General features: G+C 42.1%; 1 long non-coding RNA gene and 1 pseudogene across 1 annotated transcript; both read left to right on the top strand.

Moving 5' to 3' along the window:
• The first annotated feature begins 308 nt into the window (after positions 1-308).
• LOC138843524 (uncharacterized) lies at positions 309-10,246 on the top strand. The gene is made up of 3 exons (XR_011378337.1): positions 309-472; positions 1,485-1,610; positions 8,867-10,246. It is a non-coding gene; the product is annotated as an uncharacterized lncRNA (long non-coding RNA).
• On the top strand, positions 7,600-7,865 carry LOC108178103 (small nuclear ribonucleoprotein E-like; annotated as a pseudogene).
• Positions 10,247-19,965: the final 9,719 nt, after the last annotated feature.

Here is a 19,965-nt window from a genome sequence, read left to right as displayed (position 1 = left end):
TCATTTTCCTTTATGATTTCTTGGGTTACATATAGAGCTTGGGAAAGCATTCCAGCCCCTCTAGTTATAATGTTTTCCCTTGTGTTTCATTAAGTATACTTTTTAACTTTCACTGACACATAGCAATTGCACATATTTATAGGATGTAGCATGACATTTCGATACATGTATACAATGTGTAATGATTATATCAGGACTATTGACTATGCATCACCTCATTTATCATTTCTTTGTGATAGGAACATTAACAAGCTTCCCTGCTAGCTATTTTAGAATATGCAATTACTTCTTGCCAACCCTACTTACTCTACTGTGCTACAGAGTATCAGACATTATTCCTCCTGCTCAGCTGGAGTTGTTAATCTTCTTCTGCCTGTCTTCCTCCTTCCTTCCCACTCCCTTCTCAGGTTTGGGTAACCACTCTTCTGCCTCTACTTCTCTGAGATCAACATGTTAGCTTCCACATAAGACTGTAAGTGAGGATGTGATATTTACCTTCCTGTGCCTACTTTTCTTTTTTTAGTGCTTTTTGAAACTTTCACATTTAGAGCTCTAAGCAATCTTAAATTAATGTTACTATTCAGAGCGAGGTAAAGACATAATTTCATTTTCTTCTGTATAGGTATATAGTTTTCAATATAGCTGATTAAATAGCTAATTATTTTCTCACTAATTTGAAGTGATGCCTTTGTTATACACAAAATGTCAATGTATATAGGGATCGGTTTCTGGTCTGTATTCTTTGATCTTTTGTTAATTTCTTTATCCAGATATGCATCTATAAGCACATTATCTTTTAGTACCTTTTGTTATTGTAGGGAAGAACATTTTATTATTATTTTATTCTAACATCTACGTTTTCTATTGTGATTATTTTTCAAGTAAAAGGTGTTTATTTAGACTATATCCTTAGGCTATTTTATTTATTAGTTAAGTTTTTCTTCATGTAAGTTTGTGCATTTCCTTTTTTATGCTTAGTTATTTTATAATTTTTTTTCTAAGTATTCTTGGTATAAAACAAAACTTTTAAAATGGAAAATATCAATTTATCTTGTTAGGATACTCTATTATATTTAATTGCTTTGAGTTGGCCCATAACCTTTTGAGTCTGTTCTCTAGCACATGACTGGCTGTGGCTGGCTCAAGTTCTGAGTCAACCCACAGGACTCAGCTCAAGTGTCTGCTCTTGTAAGATCAGCTTCCCTTGTGCAAGCAGCAACTGTGACCTAACGGGAAGGGCACTGAACAGGGGCCACGGGACACGAGTTGAACACTGCTTTATGTCAGATATGCGCTAGGGCTAAGTTCAGCTGTGTGTGTGTGTGTGTGTGTGTGTGTGTGTCAGAAAACCACCAAAAATTTGGTTTAAACACACAGTATTTTATTCTTAGGATTGGCATTTGGCCTAGAGGTTGATATGTCTGTATTCTATGTCAGAGCACCTGGGTTTGATTCCTGCATTCAATTCTGGCTCTTGATTCCAGCGTCCTGCTAATGAACACCCCATGATGCAGTGGTCATGATGCAGTGGTCGGATAATTACACTCTTGCTACCCATGTGGAAGACCTGGAAAGAATTACCAACTTGTAACTTTGCCCCAATCCAGCAAGTGAGAAGTAAACTAGTGCATGTGTGATTTTTCTCTCTGTGTATCTCTCTGCCTCTCCACTTAAAACAAATAAACCATAAAAAAAGGTTTTATTCTTACTATGAACTAAGTCTGAAGGTGAGAGTCAAGGACTGATAGTGTGGTTTGTGAGTCTGAACAAGACCCTTGTCCTCATGTTCCAATAAAGTATCTGTGCACCAGCAGTTATGACAGATTCCAGGCCAACAGGAGGAAGAAGAACTGAAGTCCATGGCAGACCCTCCCTTAGGCTATCCATTTTGAAGCATCCACATGCCTTTAATTTACAGATCATTGGACAAATCTCTCACGGCTCAGTCTAGAGGAAAGGAGTCTGGCTAAGTAGTTATTAGTAACTAAAGTAGTTGTTAGCAACTACCATACTTATTAAAACTGAGGTGTTCAGTACTTGGGAAGAATGGGTAGACAGGCACTTAGCAGTCCCCTTTTGAGTCACAAGATGTGTGAATATACACCAAGTCAGTCTCTCTCCATAAAGGAAAAAAGACCTTTTTTTTTGGTCTGGTTATAAAGCAATATACTTACATTGGAAACAACTCAAACAAATGAGAAAATCTGAAGACAAAGATCAAAAGCAGCAGATCTCTTACCACTCATAGATAAATATCCATGATTTTCTCAGTGAATAGTTTCCATATGTCTCTGCAGGTACACTGTGTAATGTTATGGAAACAGCATCATTTCACATATTCCTTGCTTTCTCTGAATCTGCTGGCTGTGTTTTGGCTCGGGGTGTGGGCATGTATGATCGGCTCTCTCTGGCATGTCCTTGCCTCTGGTAGTAGTAGGCTTCCCTCCCTTCCGGGGTCGCCTCAGTAGGGCTGGCTTCCTCACCTCCGCCTTTCTTTCCTCCATGCGGCCGGCTTCCTCCTTTCGTCACCGAGCCTATCCCCCTCACAGCCTCCAGGTGCCCGAGTCCCCTAGTCCCCAGTGTGGCCAGCTCCCCAGCTCCCTCAGGCTGATCCCCTCCCGTTCTCCGAGGGATGCTTAACTTCCTCCTTGTCCCCAGAGCCGGCTGCCTGACTGCCTGGCATGGCCGGCTGTGTACCTTCAGGTTTTTCTTCAAGTGTCATCTACTCCGACTTCAGTGCTGACCACTCCACTTGTAATTGACCTCCTCTCGCAATTTTCATATCTTATTTTGATTTTCTCTGTGGAACTTATCATCTTCTGGTATGTCATATGATACAGTATTTTGCTTCCCCCCATGACAATGGGAATCCTACAAAAGGATGCATTTTTGACCTTCTTGTCCACTGTTGATCCCGTGCACAGTCAGGGCCCAGGACACTGTGAGCACTCAATAACTCCTTCTAGAATGAATGAACTCACTGCACTTTATGACTCCTGCTCACACCAGGTAGTGGTGGGAATTAAATGAAATCACATAGTTGTAGGTGATACTGATTACAAGGATGGATGGCAGAGGAGGCACAGAAGGATGTTGAAGCTGTCATCACACCCAGTTAACCCTCCTGTGCCTCTGCCACAGCACTAACTACCTGTCTTTAAACTGCTCAGTCATGTATTCTCATCTCCAAGCCCCAACAACTATCTGAAAATTGAAACTATTAGTATTGCTAACATTGCTAATAGTCTACTACATAATAGGTGCTCTGCAAAACTGATTTGACCTGAATCATTTCTAACTACCCCTAAATCTGCAGACTGTTGTATTTTCTAATTTTGAAGTACTTCCCCTCCCTCCACTCTACTCAAATATTTATGAGGTTCTCTGGTACTCAGAGGAAATCAGGTTTTAACACAGCTGAGTCTCTCTTTTCTCTCCAGTCAATGGTTTTGTTGAAAGCTCCTTGTAATAAATGCACCAGAGAGGCATTTTTGAATAGGAAGAGTCATTCGGCTTTGTGCAATGTCCAGGTGGAGTAAGTATTAGATGCTTTTGTTATTTCTGCCACTTTGGTTAATGAAGTTGTCCCTTTTATAATGTAATTAGTGCGTGTACAACTCTCTCACCAAATACAAAGTGAAAAATACACAGAGGAGCTTGCTGCAAGAGTGCCGCTCTGAAGAGCCACATGAAACCTTTCAAACAGATGACTTGACACATCAAGGTAAACCCAGCCGGTTAACAGAAGGATAAGTCATTTCATGAGAGAAATTTCCAGCGTACTAAAGATGTCCAGTGTCTCTTTTGTATCAAATCACTTGCTAATTTTTAAGGACAAAAGGGAGCTGTTGCATAAACATGTTGTTATTTACCCTGGGTGAGGCATTTTTCTAAGACTGTGCTAGCATTTTTATTTCTAAATTCAAAATTGGAGGAAAATTTAAGGAGCGTAAAAAGTGTGACCAATAATCTTGAGATTGACAACAAAATTAATTCCGTAGTTTAACACCAAAAAGAGCAAAAGAAGTCAGCCAACAGCCGAGTGTGCGTGAGCAGCAATTCAGCTCTGCTTGCTGGCCTATGCGATGAGATGTTCTATTAACAAGACATTTTTGGCTCTAACTTGTCAAGACTGGTGCTACACATATTATGTCCGTGCTACAGCCTCAGTTTGCTTTGCATTTTGGTTGCCTGACCCTTTGGTGTCATTTTCTAAAGCAAGGATTTTGCTGTCCTTGCTGTTCAGGACTTGATAAAATGTGCATTTTACTTAGCCACAAATGTCTACACAGAATTAAGGAAACAGACTCAACCAGATTGAAGCATCTTGAGGTTTAATTGAGCCACATTGATTTCCTCTCTCAGACCAAATGCCATGAGATCTGTATTAATCCTTTGTATTCACTGTAGACAAACTATGATGATTTTTTTAAATCAAGGAACACAAATATTTCTGGTTTGGGCAAAAATAAATGTGAAATCTTTAGGCATTTAAAAATTCCTAAAGCAGGATTAATGCACTGGCTAAATCATGTTTGAATTTGTCAAACGTGTGAGTTTTGGGTCTGTTTGACTTTGGCATAGTGTTTCATGCTGTTTGTAAGAAGTGGTCACAGGGCCAGCACTGTGGCATAGCAGGTAAGGCCACCACTTGCAGTGCCAGCATCCTAAATGGTGCCAGTTGGAGTCCCAGCTGCTCCACTTCTGATCCAGCTCTCTGCTATTGCCTGGGAAAGCAGAAGCTGGCCGAAATCTCTGGGCCTTTGCACTGCATGGGAGAGCTGGAAGAAACTGGCTCCTGGCTTTGGATCTGTGCAGCTCCTGCCATTTGGCCATCTGGGGAGTGAACCAGCAGATGGAAGACCTCTCTCTGTTTCTGTCTCTCCTTCTCTCTCTGTGTAACTCTTTCAAATAAATAAGTAAATCTTAAAAAAAAATAAGTGGTCACTATCAGAATGTCACTTGCCTCCCCACTCTTTCTTCTCTTTATTCAAAGATGCCAGGCACCTTCGAGATGTAGTGAGCTTAGCAGAAGGACTTGGTGCTTCAGCATCTCAGAGAACTGGATCATAGCTCTACCCTCTCATTTATTAGCTTGGTAGCCTTTGTAATCTACCACAGGTTTGTAAAATGCAGCCAAAAATGCCAACTTTACAGAATAAAGTTGGAGGAAAAAAACCAACCTTTACATTGCTTGGTTCTTATATATTAGTGACTTCAAAATTATTTGCACCAAAATAAATGCATCTTCCGATTCTGCTTCTCCATGAACCTTGTAAAGCACCCTTCTATGGTATGGACTAAGTAAAAGGTAACTGTTATTTTTCTTTTACCACGTAGTTTTGGAATTTTCAGTGTTTTGCTTAAAGAAATTCAAATAGATGATGTTTCAGTTAAATAAAACAAAAATCACATTATAATTTATAGCAGTCTTTATTTAGAAAACGTTTCTTGAGTCATCTCAATTATTCTGAAATCACTGTTAGTAACAGTCACCTAGTCACTGAATGAAGGCTGTTTAACTTGTGCATGATTATTTTTCCACTTTCTCTATAGATCAGCATTTCTGTTCCTTCCAAAGAGCTATTCAGAGTGGGGCGTCACATTTGGTAAAACCATTCATGCATATTTGTAAAAAATACCTTGAACTATTGGTATGGGGAAATGGAGAGGAGAACACAAAGTGTTTAGGGCTCACTGAATAAATATTGGAGCATGGGTAACTTTGGATTCCCTACAGATGGAATTACTAAATTGTTTTACAGGTGATGTGTAGGATGGGAAGACGCATTTACCAAAATTGGAGCCACTGTGAGGTTCATTGCACAGGGGGTAAAATGGTATAGGTGAGAGGCGGAAAAAGATGCAGTGCTTTTTAGACTTCACTTGGCCAGACTGAGGGAGGGCAAATAGATTGAAATAGTTTGCTTATGGACAGAATGGCTGAGAGAAATCACGCAAACGTGAGAAAAGACATGTTGGGTCATTCTGCTGTATTTGCAGTGAAAACTTTACAGGGTACAATGCTGACCAAGAGTGAACTTTAATTAAGCCTAGATTGCTTCTGTGAATGTCTGTTATTTTTCCCTGAAAGAATCTTTTTTTTTTTTTTTTTGACAGGCAGAGTGGACAGTGAGAGAGAGAGAGACAGAGAGAAAGGTCTTCCTTTGCTGTTGGTTCACCCTCCAATGGCCGCCGCGGCTGGTGCACTGCGGCCGGCGCACCGCGCTGATCCGATGGCAGGAGCCAGGTGCTTCTCCTGGTCTCCCATGGGGTGCAGGGCCCAAGCACCTGGGCCATCCTCCACTGCACTCCCTGGCCACAGCAGAGAACTGGCCTGGAAGAGGGGCAACCGGGACAGAATCCGGCGCCCCAACCGGGACTAGAACCTGGTGTGCTGGCGCCGCAAGGCGGAGGATTAGCCTATTGAACCACGGTGCCAGCTGAGAGAATCTTCTTGAGAGGCACAGCAGCCCACCTGAGGTTATTTTTGATGGGTTTTGTGTGATTTCTTCCACTCCCTTCAGGGAAGGCGTTATTAGTGTAGTGGTGATTTTTGCTAACAGCCCTTTCTGGCTTATATCATGACCTCATTGGCATTTGTTCAAACACAGACACCAGAAATGAAGAAGCTTCCTGTTGTGCAGGCAAAATGCACCATCTACAGTGTTAAGTGTCAAGTACAATGGCTAGCAATTTGAATTTTCTAGCATGTGAGTATCAAAATAAATTCAATATTTGTGTTGGAATGATGTGATAAAACTTACTAAAGCCTCCTATCTGGCTATTTTCAGTCACAAGTATTTTAACAATGGCCAGGAAGAATCAACGGGGCGGTACCAGTGGAAGTTTGGAGAGGCTCCATCTCCTGAAATCAGCCCCTTTGGGGCACGGGGGAAGGAGTGGCTCTGACACGCCCATGCTGTGTGTGCGGCCAGTCAGAGGGAGAAACGGGAAACTCACATCCTGGAAGAGATGCAAATGGCCCACTGAGAGAGCATGGGAGGCTGGGGCAGCTGAGGGGGTCTGAGAGGGTTGTAGAGACGAGTGCTGACCCACAGGACAGCTCCTCTGCTTCCAGGACGTCGGCGAGGACAAATTACTGGTTTTGGAAGATGTGGGAGGTGAAATCCAGTCACTTAGTGGAGTCCAGCTCTGACTGTAGACTTATCACCACCAAGTTCACTGTGACCGGTCCTGGAAATTTAGCTCTGAAAAGAGGGGGTCCAATTGAATGACCAAGAAAGACCTCCCCAGATAATTCTATCATTGTTGTTGTCAATATTAATCATTAATGAGTGACACAAAACTGGTATGACTTTTGAAAAATTAGGGACTTTGATAGAAATTGGTAAAAGGAAAAAATTGTCACCTGGATCCTTAGATACTGGGATTTTAAAGGACAGCACAGGCCTTCTTCTTCTCCTTCTTCCTTTTTGAAGTCCTGCTCTGTTAGAAACTCCTCTGGAGACAAGCCCACAGCGTTACTTTCCATTTTCCCACCTCCACTCCCTTCTGAAAACATACTGTAAGCAGGACAGAATTTTCCCTTGTAATGCCAGGGAGATAAGAAATGAAGCAACTGGGTGAGATTCCACCATGGTGTACTGTCGCCAGGGCCCCAAAATGGAGAAGCTGATGATACAGCCAATCGGCCTCATCCTCAGATACTGTGAAGGAGATCTGGGATTCAGGTGTAGCTCTCTGAGCTAGGGAACATGCAGACAGTGGGCTATATCATAGGTTTTGATAAATACATGGATGGTGCAGAAGAGATTCATTCTAAAACAAAGGCAAGAAAACAACTGGGTCAGATCACGCTGAAAGGAGATAACATTACTTTTCTACAAAGTGTCTCCAACTAGAAATGATCAGTGATGTGAAAAATTATTGAGAGGGTAGTATAGTGTTTTTTTTAGATGTCCTTTTATTGGGAGTATAGTTCTAAAACACTTGCTCATATTGTTTTGATTCACCTCATGTCAATACAAGAAGACAATACATGCTGTAGCATTTTCATCAAAAAGAAATATGCAGCTAATTCTTAGAACCATCAGAGTGTGGGTTTCTTCAGGTTTGAAAGCTGCAAGCCTGCAGATGGGCAGCAACAGCTTCTGAATTCTGGTGTTGTAAACAACTCAGGACCTCTAGAGTAGTGGGCTACACTCACCTGTTTAACTCTGGATTTTTTTCTTTGTAATTAGTTTGCTTGTAGAAAGATACATTTTTTTTTTTAAGAAATAGCTTACTTTGGAGATGTAGCTCTGGCCGCTGAAAGCTCCTTTTGTGTCCCAGTGTGGCAGGGAAGATAAGGCCATAGAAGCAACCATTACCATTTGTTATTTTTTCAATCTCGATGTGGCGAGGAACATGGAATAATTTTGCATTAAAGAAGGAATTTTCTTTTTGCCCTCTCAACTGCTTATCTTTATTGTCCCAAATTATTTTATTTTATCTATTTGTTTCTAAAGGTTTATTTATTTTATTGGAAAGGCAGAGTTAGAGAGAGAGGAAGAGCCAGACAGACAGAGGGAGAGAAAGCATGTGAGATCTTCTATCTGCTGGTTCACTCCCCAAATGACCACAAGGGCCAGGGTTGGACCAGGTCAAAGCCAGGAGCCTGGAGCTTCATCCAGATCTCCCACATGAGCCCGAGCCCCAAGCATGTGGGCCATCTTCTGCTGCTTTTCCAGGACCATAAGCAGGGAGTTGGATTGGAAGTAGAGCAGCAGGGACTCAAACCAGTGCCCATATGGGATGCTGGCATCACAGGGAGCAGCTTAACCCACTGTGCCACAGTGAGGGCTGCCTCCCTTCCTCCAATGATTTTAATATTTACAACATTTCTCTCTGGTTTTCTTCTTAGGTCTTTTCGCTTCTGCCTGGAATCGTTAAATTCCAAGCACCAATTCAATCGTGAAGTCCGAATCTTAAGTCTGAATTCCATGACTATTTTCAGCTCTGAACAGCCATCTTGCCTCGGATAAGTCATCCTGCAGGATGTGACCCTGAGAGGTGTTTCGACAATCCCAGATCCACGGTTTGCTTATGAAAACTTAGTTGGATGTTTGTTCTGCAAAGTTTCAAACCGGCAAAAAACTTAATTCACTGAATGTAGACAAAACCGTGCTGCCAGTTCTTGAGAGTCGATTATGCAAACTCAGACTCATGAAAGTCTGATGGAACCTGTTGCTGCTTGGTGTGATGTGTGCTGGAGCAACAGAAGGAACAGGAATGGAATCAGATGATTTGAACCTTTCAAAGCACTTCCGATTTTCATTGTGCAAAGCATTTTTGTGGTTTATGAGAAAGATACTTCCTTGGACTATCTCCTGCTGCTTTCCCAGGCCATAGCAGAGAGCGTGATTGGAAGAGGAACAGCCGGGACTAGAACCGGCTGACCAGATGGGATGCCAACGCTGCAGGTGGAGGCTTTGCCCATAGTGCCACAGTGCTGGCTCCTCATGTAGTTCCTAGAGTTGAGCTCATTGATGATGATTTTGGGTGATTCACCACAAGGTGTTTCACCAAATTAAAAAAAAAAAAAAACCTTAGATTTGGCTCAAATTAGAAGCTGAGGGAAATATGTTCCATTTTAATCTTCAACAGCCATGGACCTTTTTGATCTCTATACACATGAACAAGGATTTTATTTGAAGATATTTAGGCCCAGAATTGTCAAAAGAATTGAAAATGCTTCTAAAATACAGACACTGTTTTGTATACAGAGGCATCTTGGCATGTTTGGGTTTAAACAAGACTAGCACATGGGGGAAGCTTTCAAAATTTCAAAAGAAGCCTGGTTCTGCTCTGTGGCTGGAGTGAGCTTACAAATAGGCTGCCTTTGAGAGGGGAGCTGGGCTAATGAGACTCCCCCCAACCCCCCCAAGACAGTAGGCTACTCAAGAACATAGTTCTGGCACTGTAGCATAGCAGCTTAAAGCCACCGCCTGGGACACCAGCATACTTCAGGCTCTGGATAGTGTCCCGGCTGCTCCACTTCAAATCCAGCTGCCTGCTGATGACCTGGCAAAAGTAGTCAAAGATGATCCAAGTGCTTGGTCTTCTCCCACCTATGCAGGAGACCCAGATGAAACTCCTGGCTCCTGGCTTCTGCCTGGCCCAGTTCTGGCCCTTGTGGCCATCTGAGGAGTGAGCCAGAGAATGGAAGATTCTCCCTCTTTGCTTCTCCCTCTCTCTGTAACTCTGTCTTTCAAATAAATAAACAAGCATCTTAAATAAAAAAGAGTCTTGGCTATGGGCATTTAGCCTAATGGATAAGATGCCTACATCTCCTTATGGAGGTCCTGGTCTTGATGTTGGGCTCTTCACTCCAGCTTCTGGCCAGAGCAGACCTTTGGAGGAAGCAGGTTATGGCACAAGTAGTTGGATTCCTGTCACCCCAGTGGGAGACCCGGATTGCAGTGGCTATAGTGGACATTTGGAGCATGAACCATAATATGGGAGTTCTGTCTGTTTTTCTCTCAAGTTAATAAATTTTTTTTTTCCAAAAAGGGTCCCACAGAGGAGGAAAGGAGTTAGGGAATAGAGGAGAGAAGACAAAAGCAGGAAAAGGAGTGCAAGGAGTAAGAGACATTAGAAGGCAGAACAAATGTAGAAGATGAGGAAAGAAAAGGAGATAACCTTATCCTTTCACTTGGAAGTTCAGGGATTTGTTCTTATGCAGTTGAACACCTATAAGGAACATTAATTACATCACATTATTTGTTTCTCTTTACATGTATGGACACAGACTGAGTAGAAGAATCATAGGCCCTCTCTTCTCTGAAACTTCTTTTGGTTCCTCTAACAGAATCACTCAGTCCCTCTGTGCTACGGGGTATTTAGCACGTTCACTAGTAGAGTTGTGTTGTGACTATGCCTTGTACAGGTTCTCCTCCAGTTGATTTGAACTTTGCATCCACGTAGCTAGTATCTAGTACACACTTGTTATATACTAGCATTTGTGAAATGACATCCTTTAAGACAAATGTTTGCATCCCTATTTTTAAGATGATAAAGCCAAAGCAATGCAAGTTAGCTATCACCAAGGTCAAAGAGTTTCCACTGGAATTTGAAGCCGACCATCGAAAACATTCCAAAATAATCTAATATTTTCCTTTACCCTGTAACTAAAAAGTAATTTTAATTTTTTACCTGAATTGTTACTAGTCAGATTCTTTATAAAACCTAATATGTTATTTCCTATAAACTTCAACCAGATTTTACAATTTTTTAAGGATTCTTTTTAAAAAAGGAAGATTCTTGTGTCACTCTTTGGATTCTGTTTTTCTGCCAACTTGGGAAATGCAGGCAATCCCTCTACCTGGATGAAGCAATGAAGCTGTAAGCTCCTGTGATAACCTCAAACTTTGGAGACAAAAATGACGGTATTATAAGTGTATTTTCCTAGTGGATGCAGTTTATTTTGTAGAATTCATTAGTGCTCTCTGAAGGCCAAGATATAGAAGGCCAAGAAGATATAAGAAGGCCAAGAAACTGCATAGCGATTAAAAAGAAATGGACACAGTAGGGTTCTGTGGGAGGACTGAGTCTCTGTATTTCATCCATTGCTGTATTCTGTAAACACTGAGGCCAATCAGCTTAGGAGTGGTTAAGGGGAAAAATATAATTTGTATGTGCTTGCATGTCATGTGCACCGTCAGAAATTCTGAGAATGTCACCATGCAGTTTGAATACTGGTAATTATTTAGGAGAGCTTATCTCTGTTTCCTCTTTTTTTAAAGATTTATTTATTTATTTGAAAGGCAGCATTATAGAGAGACAGGGAGAAACAGAGAGTGAGATTTTTCCACCTGCTGATTCACTCTCCAAATATCTAGAACAGCTGGGGCTGGGCCAGGCTGAAGCCAGGAGCCAGGAAGCTAGGAGCCAGGAAGCTAGGAGCCAGGAGCCAGGAGCCAGGAGCTTCTTCCGAGTCTCCCACATGGGTAGCAGGGGCCCAAGCACTTAAGCATCTGCTGATGTTTTCCTAGATGCATTAGCAGGGAGGTGGATAAGCAATGGAGCAGCTGGGTCTCAAACCAGTGCCCATATGGGATGCCAGCACTGCAGTCGATGGCTTTACCGGCTGTACCATAGTGCCAGCCTCCTCTGCTTCTTAGAGAAGCTAATAGCAACTTGGAGGTAAGGATTGTAGCTCCTCCCTTTTTGTTAGGGTCTCTAAGTATTATTCTCATGATGGTTTGTTAGTGAACATTTGCTAAATGTATGAATAAGTGGAATAATCAATCAATTGATAGTTTGGCTACTCCCAGTAAAAAATGGCAAGGGACAGGAAGTCTTACTGGATTAAAACACTTGTTTCGAAGTTTTCAGTGTCAATAAGGAATTCAATATCTCTCTCTGTCATACCTTTCTTACACTTTTATTTCACTCCTTTTATGTTTTCAATATATATTTCCTTTCTCCAATTTTCACTTTTTCTTCTCCTTCTCCACCTAATAAGTATTTTCCCATAATTCCACTCATTAATTGAACACATATCTATATTATAGAGAAAGGAATGGAATACAGTATGAGGATTGTTCTAGTCACCTTTGTGTTGCCACAATGAAATACCTGAGGCAACGACTTTATAAAGAGAAAAGTGCTCTTTAACTCACAGTGTTACAGATATAAAGTCTAAATGGCAAGATAAAGGCTTGGGGGAAGATGTCATGGCAGGTGTAAAAGCCTGTTCAGAGCAAGGATCACATAGCGGGCCAGGAAGCAGAGAGGGTGTGTGCCTACTCTCAGACTTCAGCAGTAACCTGCTCGTGAGAACTGCAGAAGTCACATGAGAACTGCCTTCTGAGTCTGTGCCCTCCCATAATTCAAGGACCTCCCACTGTTCCCCAACTCCTGGACACCATAATTGGATTAATTTCCTACCCTCTTAGTTCCATTAATTTATGACTTTGGGGTTTAAAGTCCTGAGTGAGCTTGGAGGCAAAATTATATTCAAATCATAGCAGTGCTTTTGGTTTTAGATTATATTGATTATATTTTATTCTATATATAGTATATATAGAATATATTAGATTATATTGATAGATTAGATGATACTGGCTCATGATTTGGGAGGTGGGGCCTGTGGAAGGTATTTCCGTCACCGAGGGTGTGCCGTAGGGGATGGCTCTCCTGATGAGAAGGCTGACCATAAATGAGTTCAGGTTCTGCCTCCCCGCTCTCTTTCTGCTTCCTTGTTCGCTACGTGATGGATCTTCCAGATCCGCCATTGTGAGCTTTCAGCAGCATCTACCAGGCTACGGGGCTGCCCAGTCCTGAACTGTAGGTAACCTCTGACCTTTAGCTGGAATAAACTTTTTCTTTCCCAAGATACTCCTCTCAGATATTTTAGTTAACGTAATGGAAAGAAGACTTAACACAGTGAAGTATCAGGAAGTTGTGATTTAGGAATATTATTTAAGACACAAGTTGGGGCTCTCCAATTGCCTTGAGATTTATCTACATAAATATAATATGAAGGTATGGCCAGTCTTGGTGAGAGAGAATGCAGTGACTAATTTATTCAACACGCATTTACTGAGTGCACGCTATATAGTTAACATGGCTGGCCAGGGCATGGGAACAGTGAAAGTCAGCAACTTGTCAGTCTTTCTCTGCAAAATGAGGATTTATAAGCACCTTCTTTATTCTGTTGCTCCTCTAATTGAAAACATAGTCCTCAGTTACATGGTTTTTGGCCACTATTTTGATGTCCTGGACCCAGAAACAAGTCTCATAGGAATTTTGTTTAGTCATTGGAGAGGAAATACTTTCCCCACTAAAACTCCCAGATTTGTATGCTTTCAGCCTCCTTTACTGCTCTTTCTTCCTCAGTTTTTTCTGCCTTCTCTTCTGAGAAACATATTCTAATGGATCATAACCCCTGTTGAGTCTCAATGAATAATCTTGTCCACAATTTATGAGTTGTTGGACAAACTACGAGTTTTTCTCCTTTTTTTGAAACTAAGGTTTTTTTCTAAGATTTATTTATTTATTTGAAAGTCAGAGCTACATAGAGAGAGAAGGAGAGGCAGAGAGAGAGAGAGGTCTTCCATCTGCTGATTCACTCCCCAGATGGCTGCAATAGCCAGAGCTGCACTGATCCGAAGCCAGGAGCCCAGAGTCTCCTCTGGGTCTCCCACGTGGGTGCAGGGGCCCAAGGACTTGGGCCATCTTCTACTGCTTTCCCTGGCCACAGCAGAGAGCTGGATCAAAAGAGGAGCAGCTGGAACTTGAACCAGCGCCCATATGGGACGCTGGCGCTGCAGGTGGCAGCTTTACCCACTACGCCACAGCTCTGGCTTCATCTAATAATATTTTTGCATTCTGTAGAAAACAATCCATTTTTAAAGATTTCATTTTGTCTATCACTTGTCTTTCACAATGATATAAAAATGTAGTCAAGGATCCTCTTCAGGGCCCATATCCTATCCCAGGAAGAAACTCCTACTTGGGGCCAGCACTGTGGCATAGTGGGTTAAGCCACCCACATGCAGTGCTGGCAACCCGTGTGGGCACCAGTTTGTCTTGACTGTTCCACTTCCAATCCAGCTCCCTGTTAATGCACCTGGGAAACCTGCAGAAGATGTCCATTTCTTTTTCTTATTGGGAAGAGGTGATTTCTTGTCTATTGTGGCATAAAACTGCCCAAACGCTGTGGTGTAAAACAACCGTTCTGTTATGTGTTTGGATTTTGTAGATTGGGCATTTGAACAAGGCATAAACAAGGCATAGTAGGATGGCTTGTCTCTTTTCTACCATGTCTGGGGCTTCAAGAAGGGAATATACTGGAATGGCCGGGCCTGGCACTATGCAGGTTTTTTGCTCTTGTATCTGATTCCTGGGCCTAGATAACTTAAAAATTCCAGGTGACAAGGCATGCCTAGGCTGCGGTGCTTATACTCGATCTCTCTACATGGCTTGTGTTGTAGATTGGTGCTGGGTTTGCAGAGGGACATGTGAGGAGTGTTTAGAGAACAAACACACCCAGACCCTAGCTAGAGACCTGCATGCACTTTTATGAGCTCACCTCGGATGTCACAATCTGCTGTTTCCACTCTATGGTAGCAACTGCAAAAGTCATAAGCCTACGCAAAGTCAAAAAGAGGGGCCATGGACCTCACATTTCCATTTAGAAGAACTTTCAACAATTTGAGGGTGGTTTTAAAACTACAGCATAATCGTGGAGTAATTAATCTCAAAGTGATGCCCTAACTCTTTTTAATATTTTATTTTGGCTAAAGGAGAAACATCTTCATGCGCATTTTCTGAAAGCCTCAAAACTGAAATGTCCTAAAAGAAATTATTATTGTGTTGAATCATAATATCATTGGACCACAAAATGCCCAATAACAAGCAAAACTAATACCTGAGCTAAACTGACAATGGGAAAATACCTTTTTAAATAATTTATTTACTTGAACAGAGTGCTGCACATTTATTTACTTATTTTAAAGGTTTATTTTTAATTACTTGAAAGGCAGACTTACAGAGATAGAGAGAGAGAAGGGAAGGTAGAGAGAGAGAGGGAAAGAGAGAGAGAGAGATCTTCCATCCACTGGTTCACTCCCCAGATGGCCACAACAGCCAGGGCTGGGCCAGGCCAAAGCCAGGAAGCAGGAGCTTCACTGGGGTCTCCACATGGGTGCAGGAGTCCTTCAAGCACTTGGGCCATCTTTTGCTGCTTTTCCCAGGAGCATTAGCATGAACTGGGTAGGAAGAGGAGCATCCAGGACTTGAACCATTACCCATATTGGATGCTGGTGTCACAGGTCACAGCTTAGCCCGCTGTGCCACAGCACCGGCTCCGTGATATATATTTTATGAGACACAAGATATAAGATGAACTAAGACTTTGAGAACCTAACTAGATCCAGAGACACTCCTAATAAACACAGTTCTTTGCATTATTTTAGATTTTCCTATTTTCTCTTCATTTTATGAAAACCTTGCTTCCTTTTCCTGTCTCTGTCTCTGTGTTGGCTTCTGTTTCTCTCTTCCCATCTCTCCTTCTGAGATTGCCTCTGTAAATCATAAAGGAATCTAAGAAGCATCTTTTTAATAAGAAACCATTCCTTGTAGGTGTCATTTACAAACTTACTCTTTCTCCTTCCCTCCCTCCCTCCCATCCTTCCTCCCTCCCTCATTCTTTCTTTCACTCATTCTCCCCTTTCTCCCTAAATTGGTTCACTACTTCCCTCCTTCCCAATCTCCCTTCCTTCTTCCAACTATATCCTGAAATCTGACAAGACTTGTGGCTGCAGTTGCTACACGACTATATAAAGTGAATATCAAACAGCCTCTCTTCTACTTTCTTGCATTTCACAATGTCCATTTGAAGACTCTCCTGCCAGCTTTTCCTCCATCTGGCTTTGAGAGTTGATATTAATTTTGCCCCACGTGATTCACATTCTGCCAAGTGAAATCATCACCGAAACACTGTGCCACACCCTGATTCCTAAGGGAAGTAGAAGATCCATGTAGAATCTCACTAGATGGAGCCAGGCCAACTCTAAATCCACATCACCAGCTGGAGAGAGGGAAGACGCTGCGAGTTCTTCCCGAGGTTGTACTCTGCAGGTTTTTTTTTTTTTTTTTTTTCATCCTTGTGTCTGCTCACCCATAGCAATCTTGATTCTCTAAGGGCTGAAGGGTGGTATCTAGCAGGATGATCTCCAGGTTGAAGTCTAGTCCTAGCCTTTCTATCAGTTCCAGACTCACTTAAAATTGTCTGCGGGCTCTATTATGTGCTAATTTACATCCTATTCTCTAGCAATTCACAAAGACTCTGGGAGAGACATCTTAGTGTGCATTTTCTGAAAGCCTCACAACTGAAATGTCTTAAACGAAATTCTACCATTTTCCTGATTTTATCACCTTCCTAGCTAATGGGCACCAAACTCAGCTTTCACTTCTCCCCCTGGGTTGATCTCCCCACCGCAGTGGTTATCTGGTCTTGTTCAAGGGTTTGTAGGCCGCCTCTGGACGCCTGAAACCACTTCAGGACTGTGGCCTCTGCCTCTACTTTCCATTCGCCCTACATCTGCCAACAGAACAGACTCCTCTAAACAGTCTGAATACAGGCGTATCATTCTGTTGCTTAAAATCCTTCAGTGATTGTCCTTGGCTTAGAAAACACAAAATGCTTTTAAAGTGCTTTGCAGGTACTTCTGAATTTCTATCTTGCTACTTGCTGAGTGCTTCTTATATATTAAGTCATATTATAATTTGCAATCAGATTTAATATAAGCAATGGAAAAGAACTATGTGATTCTCATTTTGCAGAAACTGAGTTATTAAAAGACTAAGTAACTTGTTAGTTTTTCAGCTTACAAGCTGTATCTTTTCTTGATACTTTTGGTGAGCTATACAGCCTCTCTTTTGTCTAACCATTTATAATACAATATTTGTTGCTCATGTACTTATTTACTGAATAGCTACTCCATGTCAAGCACTGTTTTGAACTCTGGGAAAGTAGAATTCAGTTCTCCACACCAGGGTGTCTGTGTCACTGAAATATGTACCATGCTAAGTGCATGTGTGGGTGCCTAGGGTCCCTAGTCCAGACAAAACTGGAAAAAGGAGAGGGGCTATGCCAGACGCCTCCAGGAGAAAACTGTACCTTATAGAATAATTGAAATTGTCCAGGTAATGATTGGGAAAAATGGTGTTCCAAATGAGAAATCTGTGCAAAGGCAAGGAGGTGAGATAGTATGTTCTATTCAGGAAGCTGGAAGCAGTCACCCTGTCAGGGGCACAGCCTAGAGGGGCAAACTGGGAAGACTTGTGACCCTCACCTGTGACCAGCTGTATCTAGGACACTGAGGACTTCTTCTTCAGCCCTGCAGATGCTCGGATGCTGTTCTGTAGGTCCTAAGCACATCAAAATAGAGGCATGTAGGGGTGCAGCTATCTTTGTATTTCAATAGATAATTCTGACTACAGTGTGGAGAACAGTACAGAATAATACAGAAGAGAGAAACACTTGAGATTTATGTGAAGAGGAATGAATTATGGTATTTCCATATCATTGGGAATCAAATTTAACTTTAATAAAATTCACTGAGAATTCTGAATATTTATCTTTATTGAATGCTGAAAGCTACATACTCATGAAGTTTCTGCATTTTGACCAATATTATGGTCAAATATTTCAAATAGGTCAAACCTCTATTTTCCATCCTAATGTAAAGGAACAAAAAAGTGCATAACAGAAATTGATAGATAACTACAACTATTTAACTCTCAATTAATTTGTATATACATATATGAGGGTATATATACACATATGTATTCTGTATATACTTATATATAGTACATATGTGTGTGCGTGAGTGTGTGTGTGTGTATTTTGACTGTTTTTAAATTTAGGAACTTCTAATATCTTGAAAGTTAATTCCCAAAGTGGTGTCAAGACAAAACCTTCAGAGAAGCTAAGGAAATGTCCTGCTGTTTTCTGTTGATCCTGTCTTTCTGTCTACAGCATTCTTCCTTTGAAGTCCATTCTAGGAGTCGCTGGCTAGCTTCTGAAAAAGGATACACAAAACAGCTTTCTCAAACCTACTGTGATGTGAGTATTATATTAAAAACTGCAATTCTTGCCAGCTTTTCTCTGCAGAATATGAAATGAGGAATCAGAAATAGGATATGTCGAACAAATCTGTCAGTGGTATCCATCCATGCCTTCTTCTTTGTGACCAGGCAGAAATAGGGCTTATAATTCTTTACCTGTACTTCTTTTTTTTTTTTAATTTTTTTTTTTTGACAGGCAGAGTGGACAGTGAGAGAGAGAGACAGAGAGAAAGGTCTTCCTTTGCCGTTGGTTCACCCTCCAATGGCCGCCGCGGCCGGCGTGCTGCGGCCGGTGCACCGCACTGATCCGATGGCAGGAGCCAGGAGCCAGGTGCTTTTCCTGGTCTCCCATGGGGTGCAGGGCCCAAGCACCTGGGCCATCCTCCACTGCACTCACTGGCCACAGCAGAGGGCTGGCCTGGAAGAGGGGCAACCGGGACAGAATCCGGCGCCCCGACCAGGACTAGAACCCGGTGTGCCGGTGCTGCAAGGCGGAGGATTAGCCTAGTGAGCCAGGGCGCCGGCCTACCTGTACTTCTAAAATCTAGAAAGTCCAGAAAAACTAAACTGTTTTCATGGCTGATTTGGCAGCAAACCCTGACCTGAACTCCTGTGGCCGCAAAACCTGACCCAAGTTGAGAGGAGGCTATTTATAAACTGCATTTCACTTGGTGTGAACGGTCACACACACCGCTAAAGAAATATTAATGTGTTTGACACGGCTTGTGATGTTATATAATATAGCAAAAATGGAATTTAATGCCTTTTAAGTTGGATCCTTTAAAAAAAATTGTGTGTTTGGAGAGAATGGTAGATCCAAGGCAGTTTTAAGAAATGATATGGAGAGGGATCCCATCCCTATCCCCTAATTTCCTCTGCTATTAGTGTTTGCATAACCATAAAACAACCTCACAACCCCAAAACTGACATTAAATAATTCATTGATTGTATTTGGGTTTCACCTTCCAGTGTGTGTGTGTGTGTGTGTGTACGTGTATTAAGTTCCGAGCAATTCGGTGACACAGACGTCCTAGCTGTGTGACCACCATGGCGGTGCAGACATATGGCAGTGTCCTCGCAGGATCCCTCTTGTAGCCTGCGATGGGCACAGCCACCTCCCTCACTTCTCTTCTCCCTAATCTCTAGAAACCACTCAACTGTTCTCCACTCTATCATTTTGTCCCTTCAACACTGCCGGATCAATGGAGTCACAGAAACTTTTGTGGCTGGGGTTTTCCACTCAGTTTCATTCCTTTCGGAGACCCATCTAAGTGGTTTCATCCCTTTGAATGTATGAACCTTTTGAACTCCCAAATGTGTTTAGAGCACTACAGGGCCATGGAGCTTCACAGAAAATTGCCACTGCAGGTAGAGCCTTGCCTG

This window comes from Oryctolagus cuniculus, chromosome 8 (genome assembly GCF_964237555.1).
Source record: "Oryctolagus cuniculus chromosome 8, mOryCun1.1, whole genome shotgun sequence".
Classification (NCBI taxonomy): Eukaryota; Metazoa; Chordata; class Mammalia; order Lagomorpha; family Leporidae; genus Oryctolagus; species Oryctolagus cuniculus.
Note: the sequence above shows the minus strand (reverse complement) of the source record. Positions and strands in the feature narration are given on the sequence as shown.